The following is an 11232-nucleotide window of genomic DNA, read 5'->3' as shown; positions in this document are numbered from 1 at the left end:
TGCCCGTGGGACTCCAGGTGCAGCCGTCCAAATGTGGGGTGGGGGGCACATCCGGCTTAGAGAAACGGGTTGGTAAAAGTGCATCGGGAGCAAGTGGAGGCTGGATGCAACCGTGGGATTGGGTGACATCACCAGGGGCGCGTGGGTCTGAGGAAGGGGTGCAGGGGGGTGGCACTTTTAGGCACCGGCAAATCTAACGGAAGCACTTCTCTCCAGAAACCACCTTCTTGGCCAGTCCAGCCATTCTACTGACAGTCATCCACCCCTGGCTGGACCGGCCATGCTAGTTTCCTTTGTGAAATAGGAACAGTGAGTAGACTTGCCCAGGCAACTTATAAACTTTGTTTCTCAGTTGCCCAGACTGTGTACAGACTTTTATTTCCCACCGCCAGACTCTCCAAGAGGCACCAGAAGGCTGGCTGGCACGCTGGCCAGGGTCCCAGGATCCTTCTAATGAACTGTGAACCTAACATTTGTGGAAAGCATTGTGCAACTTCTAAGGTTTGTGGTCAAACGGGTTCATCCCCAGCTTAATTGTCAGTGCAGACCCTTAAGAACTAGATTATAGCTTCCAGAAGTTGTTGACTGTTTACTGAAAACCAAAGGAGAGTTCCCTTTTGCGATGTATTTGCAGTTCTGTATATTTGCAGTGGGGGAAGGAGGTTTTCTTTGAATCGCCCTCTCTGCATGTAATTTTCTCTGATGAATACCTATAGTGTCTGTGTTTCACGTGAAACATGACTTGGTGTTTCCCCCTGGCTGTTTCCCATGAACTTGGCCCTCTTGGTATGATGGAGACAGTAGTACTGGCTGGAACCCTTCACAAATTCTTCTCAGCTCCTCAGCCATTTCACTCCTTTTAGCACTAACCACATCTTTCAGTCATTCAGCTATTTAACCCTGATGATGGTTTAAATGATGAGCTTTTCTTAAAACATTTGTGCTTTGTTTCATGTTCCTATATTCTTTTTTTTTTTTTTTGGATGTCTTTTTAAAATTTATTTTATTGAAGTATAGATGATTTACAATGTTAATTTCTACTGTAGAGAAAAGTGATTCATTTACACATATATACATTCTTTTTCATATTCTTTTCCATTATGGTTTATCACAGGATATTGAATATAGTTCTCTGTGCTATACAGTAGGACCTTGTTGTTCATCCATTCTCTATATAATACTTTGTATCTGCTAATCCCAAACTCCCCGTCCATCCCTCTCCCAACCCCCTCCCCCCTGGCAACCACAAATCTGTTCTCTATATCTGTGAGTCTGTTTCTGTTTTGTAGATAAGTTCATTTGTTTCATATTTTAGATTCCACGTATAAGTGATACCATATGGTATTTGTCTTTCTGACTCACTGCACTTAGTATGATAATCTCTAGGTCCAGCCATGTTGCTGCAAATGGCATTGTTTCGTTCTTTTTTTTATGTCTGAGTAGTGTTCCATTGTATATATGTACCACATCTTCTTTATCCGTTCATCTGTCCATGGACATCTAGGTGGCTTTCATGTCCAGGCTATTGTGAATATTGCTGCTCTGAACATAAGGGTGACTGTATCTTCTCGAATAGTTTTGTCCAGATATACTCCCAGGAGTGGGATTCCTGGATCATATGGTAGTTCTATTTTTAGTTTTTTGAGGAACCTCCATACTGTTCTCCATAGTGGTTGTATCAATTTACATTCCCACCAACAGTGTAAGAGGGTTCCCTTTTCTCCACACCCTCTCCCACATTTATTATTTGTAGACTTTTTGATGATGGCCATTCTGACCCGTGTGAGGTGGTACCTCATTGTGGGTTTGATTTGCATTTCTCTAATCATTAGCGATGTTGAGCATCTTTTCATGTGCCTCTTGGCCGTCTGTCATACTCCTATTTTCAAAGTGCTTTTACATAGAATAATTTTTGCTTCTATCCTAAGCTTTATATTTTCTCTTTTTACTGATGAAGAACTAAAGTGCAGAGCTGGGGGCGGGACTTAGAGCCTCGAAGGTGCCTTCAGGTGGGTCTGGGTGTGGGCGTGGCCCCAGGTCCTGTCCCTTGGCCCTGCCCGGCCTCAGGTGGTACTTGCTCACTGGAGGAGGATTTAGTCACTGGAGTATGAGAACAAAGAGATTTTTGTTCTGCTTAAGAATAAAACACTCCGCAGCCCCTCCTGCCGGACAGTTATGCCTGTGATATGGGGGGTATACAAGCTGGTGTTTCTCAAAGGTCAGCTTAGTAGGGTTCTGGAAACCCAGGTCTATGTATAATGAAATCCTCACCAATTTCTTGCAGCAAAATATAACCGTGTGAGAATGTCAGAGTGCTAAGCCCTACAATTCATAGTAGTATGGGGAAGGGTCTGGACAAGGAGACAGATTCTAATTTTAATTCTCCACTAATTAGCCCGGTAGCACCCCCATAAGTTACTTCTGCTCTCTGAACCTCAATTTTCCAATCTAAAAAGGGTTGAAGGAGATCAGTGCTTCTCACACTGGGGGATATAGACATATTCTTGGGAGCTCTGAGTTCTCTGTGAGAATTTCTTTTTTCCCCAACTTAAAAAAAAAAAAATGCAAACCTACAGAAAAGTCACAAGAATAAGATAAGAACACACCTTTCACTTCAACTCACTATTTATTAGCCTTTGATCTGCTATTAATTTTTCATGTTGATGAAAACTCATGTAAGTTTTTACCTGGATCCTTCCACTGCCCCCTTCTAACCAAGGGCTGCCCAGCCCCGAGCCTGGGTGTCTGTCCATGTTTATCTTCCCTTTGGCGTCAGGCAGGACTGCTCTCATTTCCAGGGGGTACCCAGAAAAGAACTGAAGAGGTCTTAACCATATCCACATTGAGTAAAGGCCAAATGATACCATGGAGCCCCCTATACATGAAGGTTGTCCAGTAATTTTAAAAGAAAGGAGTGAGAAGAATAGATACATGCATATGTATAACTGGATCACTTTGCTCTACACCTGAAACCAACACAACATTGTTAATCAACTATACTCCAATATAAAATAAAAATTTTAAAAAAAGAAAAAGAAAGAGGAATAAGACATAGTCCCCCCCAAAAAAAGGAGTGGACCTGTCAAACACAAGAAAATCCTCTCCATAGAGTCATTAGCATATTCACATCACCAATAGCAATTTAGTTGAGCAAAACAACATCGTCTGGCAAATGAATGTTATTAAGTTAAATTGTATTGGTTTGGAATATTTTTATTGAATTGGTAAACCTGTTTTATTATAGTTCTTCCAGAGCTACGAGCGTAAGGAATTTATATCTATAATAACGTTGGTGCAGACTTGAGTAGCACTACTGTAAAAATAAAACTGGGAGCATGCAAGAATATGTTCCTGGGGCGCACACACACTAATCCTGTTTGTAAATAATGAGCTGGAAGGTTCAAGTTCAGGAGCTGTGCCTCCAAGAGTACCTTGGGGAGAGGAGAGGGGAGAAGAATAAGGCGGTTGAAATAAGTAGGTTCCTTTACCCCATTTCAGTATAGTGGAATACTGCGTAAGATTTGATTTGGACAAAAGGAGTTTGGATACCACAGGTCTAGATTATTTCTGAGTCCTTTCAGCTTTAGCAACCAAAACCCATTTATTTTCCCTGACAATGGAAATTATTGGTAGCTTTGGACCCTTTCCCATGCCCACAACCAATATGGATGTGTATATGTATATACACAGGAGAAAGAGAGAAAGAGAGATTTATTCTGAGGAAACAGCCCATATGCTTATGATGGTACATGTCCAAAATCTGCAGGGTAGACCAGCAGGCTAGAAACCCAAGGAGAGCTCATGTTGCAGCTGAAGTCTGATGACTGTTTGCTGGCAGAATTCCTTCCTGCTCGGGGGAAGTCAGTCTTTGTTCTATAATGGCCATCAACTGTTTGGGTGAGGCCCAACCAAATGACAGGGGAAAATCTACTTTGTTCAAAATTCACAGTATTAAATTGTTTTCTTTTTAATTTTATTGAAGTATAGTTGATTTAAAATGTTGTGTTAATTTCTCCTATACAGCAAAGTGACTCAGATATATATATCTCTATATATAGAGAGATATATATAGTTTTCATGTTCTTTTCCATTATGGTTTGTCACAGGATGCTGAATATAGTTCCCTGTGCTATACCGTAGGACCTTGTTGTTTATCCATCTTATATATAATAATTTGTCTCTGCTAACCCCAAGCTCCCAATCCTTCCTTCCCCCACCATTCCCTTGGCAGTTACAAGTCTGTTCTCTATATCTGTAAATATGTTTTTGTTTTGTAGATATGTTGATTTGCATCATATTTTAGATTCCACATATAAGTGATATCATATAGTATTTATCTTTCTCTTTCTGACTTACTTTGCTTAGTATGATAATCTCTAGGTCCATCCATGTTGCTGCAAATGGCATTATTTCATTCTTTTTTATGGCTGAGTAGTATTCCATTGTATATATGTGCCACATCTTCTTTATCCATTCATCTGTCCATGGACATTTAGGTTGCTTCCATGTCTTGACTGTTGTAAATAGTACTGCTGTGAACATAGAGGTGGCTGTGTCTTTTCAAATTATAGTTTTCTCTGGGGATAGGCCCAGGAGTGGAATTGGTGGATCGTATGGCAACTCTATTTTTAGTTCTTTGAGGAACCTCCACACTTCTCTCCATAGTAGCTGCACCAATTTACATTCCCACCAACAGTGCATGAGGGTTCCCTTTTCTCCACGCCCTCTCCAGCATTTGTTATTTGGAGACTTTTCAATGATAGCCATTGTGACTGGTGTGAGGTGGTACCACATTGTATCAATAGTTTCGATTTGCATTTCTCTAACAGTATTAAATGTTAGTCATCCAAAACACACCTTCACAGAAACATCTAGAATAATGTTTGACCAACTACTTGGGTACCATGGCCTAGGGAAATTGACATACAGAATTAACCATCACAACACATATCAGCTGGATTCACCTAGAAATAAACTATAATGGAGAAAAGAGTTTGTTCTCAACAACGTCAAGATTCTTCTGAGCTCTTAGATACAGGCCAGGTAGAATGTATAGTTGACCCTTGGACAACATTGGTTTGAACTGTTGTGGGTCCACTTACACTTGGATTTTTTCACTAAATGCTTCCTACAGCACTGCACGATCCACAGTTGGTTGAATCTATGGACGCAGAACCTCGGATATGGAGGACCGACTGTAAAATTATTGTGGTCTTTGACTGGGTGTGGGGGAGTTCTTAACCTTGCATTGTTCAAGGATCAACTGTATAAAAGGCAAGAACAGCAATGCCCATTTAGGAATGCTTCCCAGATGACAGGATCTATACCTGTTTTGTTTATTACAGCATCCTAGGGTCTAATCCAGTGCCTGCTGTGCACAACTTATGTTCTATCTGTATCTGTTAACTGATGGAATTAGAAGATATACAAGACCTTTTTTTTTTTTAATTTATTTATTTATTTATTTATTTTTGGCTGTGTTGGGTCTTCGTTTCTGTGCGAGGACTTCCTTTGGTTCTGGCGAGCGGGGGCCACTCTTCATCGCGGTGCGCGGGCCTCTCACTGTCGTGGCCTCTCTTGTTGCGGAGCACAGGCTCCAGACGCGCAGGCTCAGTAGTTGTGGCTCACGGGCCCAGTTGCTCTGCGGCATGTGGGATCTTCCCAGACCAGGGCTCGAACCCGTGTCCCCTGCATTGACAGGCAGATTCTCAACCACTGCGCCACCAGGGAAGCCCTACAAGACCTTTTTGTAATGGGAACCACAGCTGGGAGAAATAAGCTTTACTGAAGTAATATTCTATAAGTCAGGAAGGTGGGACCTGGTTTTATTCATTCTTAGAAGCTGAATTTTTAAAAATACCTTTTCTTTACTCTGTTAAAATAAACATAACATAAAATTTACCATCTCAGCTATTTTAAAGTGTACGGTTTAGTGGTATAAAATACATTGACCTTGTTATGCAACCATTACCACCATCCATCCCAGAACTCTTTTCATCTTGTAAATCTGAAGCTTGTACCTATTAAAAAATAACTCCCCATCTCCCCACCCCACAGCCCCTGGCAACCATAATTATACTTTCTGTCCTTATGATTTTGGCTAGTCTAAGACCCTTCTATAAATGGAATAGTATAGTATTTGTCTTTTTTTGTGACTGACATTTCACAGCATAATGTCCTCAAGTTTCATACATGCTGTGGCATTTATCAGAATTTCCTTCCTTTTTAAGGCTGAAAAATGTTCTGTTGCATAAATATACCACATTTTAGTAATCCACCCATCAGTTGATGGACACTGGTTGCTCCCATATTTTAGCAACTGTGAATAATGCTGCTATGAACATGGGTGTACAAATATCTCTTCAAGACCCTGCTTTCAATTCTTTTTGGTATGCACCCAGAAGTGGAATTGCTGGGTCATATGGTAATTCTGTTTTTAATTTTTTGAGGAACCTCCACACTGTTTTCCATAATTGCTGCACCATTTTACACTCCCACCAACAGTGTACAAGGGTTCCAGTTCTCCACTCCCTCACCAATACTTGTTGTTTTCTATACTTTAATAGTACTCATCCTAATGAGTGTGAGGTGGTATCTCATTGTAGTTTTGATTTGCATTCTCCTAATGATTAGTGACTTTGAGCATCTTTTCATGTGTTTATTGGCCATTGGTATATCTTCTATGAAGAAATATCTATTTAAGTCCTTTGCCCATTTTTTTTTTTTTAAAGATTGATTGATTGATTGATTGATTGATTGCTATGTTGGGTCTTCATTTCTGTGCTAGGGCTTTCTCTAGTTGCGGCAAGTGGGGGCCACTCTTCATCGCGGTGCGCGGGCCTCTCACTATCGCGACCTCTCTTGTTGCGGAGCGCAGGCTCCAGACGCGCAGGCTCAGTAGCCTAATTGCTCACGGGCCTAATTGCTCCGCGGCATGTGGGATCGTCCCAGACCAGGGCGCGAACCCGTGTCCCCTGCATTAGCAGGCAGATTCTCAACCACTGCGCCACCAGGGAAGCCCCCTTTGCCCATTTTTGAATCGGGTTTATTCTTGTTGTTGTTGAGTTTTAGTAGTTCTCTATATATTCTGGATATTAATCCCTTATCAAATATATGATTCGCAAATATTTTCTCCCACTCTGTGGGTTGTCTTTTTTACTCTGTGGATAGTGTCTTTTGATGCACAAAATTGTTTTGTTTTCATGAATCCCATTGGTCTATTGTTTCATTTGTTATCCACATTTTTGATGTCATATGCAAGAAATCATTGCCAGTGTTGCCAAACTTTTGTCTATGTTTTATTCCAGTAGCTTGTTTTAGAACTTACATTTAGGTCCTTGATCCATTTTGAGTTAATTTTTGTATATGGTGTTAGGTAAGGGTCCAGTTTCATTCTTTTGCATGTGGATATCCAATTTTCCCAGCACCATTTGTTGAAAAGACTGCCCTTCCCCCATTGAATGATCTTGGCCCCCCTGTCAAACATCATTTGACTGTAGATGCAAGAGTTTATTTCTGAGCTGTATTCTATTCCACTGGTCTATATGTCTGTCTTTATGCCAATATCACACTGTTTTGATTACTGTAGCTTCATAGTAAGTTTTTTTTTTTAATTGAAGTAAAGTTGATTTTGTAGTAAGGTTTGAAATCAGGAAATGTGAGTCCTTCAGTTTTGTTCTTTTTCAGGATTATTTTGGCTATTCAAGGTTCCTTGAGAGTCCATATCAATTTTAGGATGTGTTTTTCTATTTTTGAAAAACAAAGTCATTAGGATTTCAATAGGGATTGCAGTGAATCTGTAGCTTACTTTGGGTAATATTGACGTTTCAACAATTTAAAGTCTTTCAGTTCATGAACATGAGATGTGTTTCCACTTATTTATGTTTTTAAAAAATTTCTTTCAGCAATATTTTGTAGTTTTCATTGTACAAGTTTTTCACCTTCTTAGTTAATTCATAAGTATTTTATTCTTTTTAATGCTATTGTAAATTTAATTATTTTTGTAATTTACTTTGCAGATTGTTCATTGTTTGTGTATAGAAATGCAACCAATTTTTGTGTGCTGACTTTGTATTCTGCTACTTTGCTGAATTCATTTATTAGTTCTAACAGCTTTTTTTGTGTGTGGAGTCTTTAGGATTTTCTATGTATAAGATTATATCATCTGCAAACAGACAATTTTACTTCTTCCTTTCCAACTTGAATGCCTTTTATTTATTTTCATTTCTTGCCTAATTGCTCTGGCTAGAACTTTCAGTACTATGTTGAATAGAAGTGGTGAAATCAGGCATCCTTGCCTTGCTCCTGATCTTAGACGAAAAGCTTTCAGTCTTTCACCATTGAACATTATGTTTGCTGTGGGTTTTTCATATACAACTTTTATTATGTGGAGGTAGTTTTTTCTATTCCTATTTTTTTGAATGTTTTTATCATGAAAGGGTGTTAAGTTTTGTCAAATGATTTTTCTGCATCAATTGAATGATCGTGTAGGGGTTTTCCCTCGTTTTGTTGATGTAGTATATTACATTGGTTGATTTTCATATGTTGATCGATCCTTAAATTCAAGGAATAAATCCCACTTGGTCATGATGGGATTATAATACTCCTAATATGCTGATGAAATTTGTTTGCTAGTATTTTATTGAGGATTTTTGCATCAATATTCATTAGGGATATTGGTCTGTAGTTTTATTTTCTTCTATTGTCTTTGTCTGGCTTTGGTATGAGGGTTATGCTGGCCTCATAAGAATGAGTTAGGAAGTATTCCTTCCTCTGTAATTTTCTGGAAAAATTTGAGAAGGATTGGTATTAGTTGTTTATTTTAATGTTTTGGTAGAATTCACAAGTGAAGCCATCAGGTCCAGGGCTTTTTTTGATTGGGAGATTTTTTTTTATTACTGATTCAATCTCATTACTAAATATAAGTCTACTCAGATTGTCTATTTCTTAGTCTCAGATTTAGTCTTGGTAGGTTTTCTGTTTCTAGAAATTTGTTCATTTCATCTAAGTTATCAAATGTGTTGGCAAACAATTGTTTATGGTACTCTCTTATAGCCTTTTTATTTCTGTGGGATCAGTAGCAATGTCCCCACTTCCATTTCTTATTTTAGTCCTTTGAGTCTTCTCTCTTTTTCTCTTAGTCCATCTAGCTAAATGTTTGTCAATTTTGTTGATCTTTTCAAAGAACCAACTTTTGGTTTCATTGATTTTTCTCTATGGTTTTTCTTTTTTTTTTTTAACATCTTTATTGGAGTATAATTGCTTTACAATGTTGTGTTAGTTTCTGCTGTATAACAAAGTGAATCAGCTATATGTATACATATATCCCCATATCCCCCCCGCCTTGTGTATCCCTCCCACCCTCCCTATCCCACCCCTCTAGGTGGTCACAAAGCACCAAGTTGATCTCCCTGTGCTATGTGGCTGCTTCCCACTAGCTATCTATTTTACATTTGGTAGTGTATATATGTCCATGCCACTCTCTCACTTTGTCCCAGCTTACCCTTCCCCCTCCCCGTGTCCTCAACTCCATTCTCTACATCTGCATCTTTACTCCTGTCCTGTCCCTGGGTTCATCAGAACCATTTTTTTTTTTTGATTCCATGTATATGTAAGCATACAGTATTTGTTTTTCTCTTTCTGACTTCACTCTGTATGACAGACTCTAGGTCCATCCACCTCACTACAAATAACTCAATTTCGTTTCTTTTTATGGCTGAGTAATATTCCATTGTATATATGTGCCCCATCTTCTTTATCCATTCATCTGTCAATGGACATTTAGGTTGCTTCCATGTCCTGACTATTGTAAATAGAGCTGCAATGAACATTGTGGTACATGACTTTTTTTGAATTATGGTTTTCTCAGGGTATATGCCCAGTAGTGGGATTGCTGTGTCGTATGGTAGTTCTGTTTTTACTTTTTTAAGGAACCTCCATACTGTTCTCCATAGTGGCTGTATCAATTTACATTCCCCTCAACAGTGCAAAAGGGTTCTCTTTTCTCCACACCCTCTCCAGCATTTATTATTTATAGATTTTTTGATGATGGCCATTCTGACCAGTGTGAGGTGATACCTCATTGTAGTTTTGATTTGCATTTCTCTAATGATTAGTCATGTTGAGCATCTTTTCATGTGTTTGTTGGCAATCTGTATATCTTCTTTGGAGAAATGTCTATTTAGGTCTTCTGCCCATTTTTGGGTTGGGTTGTTTGTTTTTTTTGATATTGAGCTGCATGAGGTGCTTGTGTATTTTGGAGATTAATCCTTTGTCAGTTGCTTCGTTTGCAAATATTTTCTCCCATTCTGAGGGTTGTCTTTTCGTCTTGTTTATGGTTTCCTTTGCTGTGCAAAAGCTTTTAAGTTTCATTAGGTTCCATTTGTTTATGTTTGTTTTTATTTCCCTTTCTCTAGGCGGTGGGTCAAAAAGGATCTTGCTGTGATTTATGTCAGAGTGTTCTGCCTATGTTTTTCTCTAAGAGTTTTATAGTGTCTGGCCTTACATTTAAGTCTTTAATCCATTTTTAGTTTATTTTTGTGTATGGTGTTAGGAAGTGTTCTAACTTCAAAAATATGGAACGCTTCATGAATTTGCATGTCATCCTCACGCAGGGGCCATGCTAATCTTCTCTGTATCATTCCAATTTTAGTATATATGCTGCCAAATTGAGCCCCTCTAATGTTTTTCTACTTTCTATTTTATCTACCTCTACTCTAATGTTTGTTATTTTCTTCCTTCTGCTAGCTTTGGGTTTAGTTTGTTTTTCTTTTTCTCATTCCTTAAGTTGTAGAGTTAGGTTGTTGATTTGAGTTCTTTCTTGTTATAGCTATAAATTTCCACCTTCGCATCATGTTTGCTGTGTCATGTAAGTTTTGGTATGTTATATTTTCATTTTTACACAACTCTAAGTAGTTTCTCATTTTCCTTGTGATTTCTTCTTTGATCTATTGGTTGTTTAAAAGTGTGTTGTTTAGTTTCCACAGTATTGTGAATTTTTCAGCTTTCTTTATGTGTGTATTTTTTTAATTTCTAACTTCATCCTGTTGTAATCAGAGAAGATATCTGTCATAACTTTGTATGATACCATTTTTTAAGTCTATTGAGACTTAATTTGTGTCCTAACATATGGTCTACCTGGAAAATGTTCCATGTGCACTTGAGAAAAATGTATATGCTGTTGTCATTGGGTGGAATGTTCTGTATAGTCTTGTTAGATCTAGTTGGTTTATT

At 38.6% G+C, this 11232-nt stretch overlaps 1 non-coding gene across 1 annotated transcript; it reads right to left on the bottom strand.

Moving 5' to 3' along the window:
• Positions 1-10568: 10568 nt before the first annotated feature.
• Positions 10569-10675, bottom strand: LOC133081500 (U6 spliceosomal RNA). The gene has a single exon (XR_009698838.1). It is a non-coding gene; the product is annotated as a U6 spliceosomal RNA (small nuclear RNA).
• Between the last annotated feature and the right edge of the window lie 557 nt (positions 10676-11232).

The sequence above is a fragment of the Eubalaena glacialis genome, chromosome 20 (genome assembly GCF_028564815.1).
Source record: "Eubalaena glacialis isolate mEubGla1 chromosome 20, mEubGla1.1.hap2.+ XY, whole genome shotgun sequence".
NCBI lineage: Eukaryota > Metazoa > Chordata > Mammalia > Artiodactyla > Balaenidae > Eubalaena > Eubalaena glacialis.
This window is presented reverse-complemented; position numbering and strand designations above follow the sequence as displayed.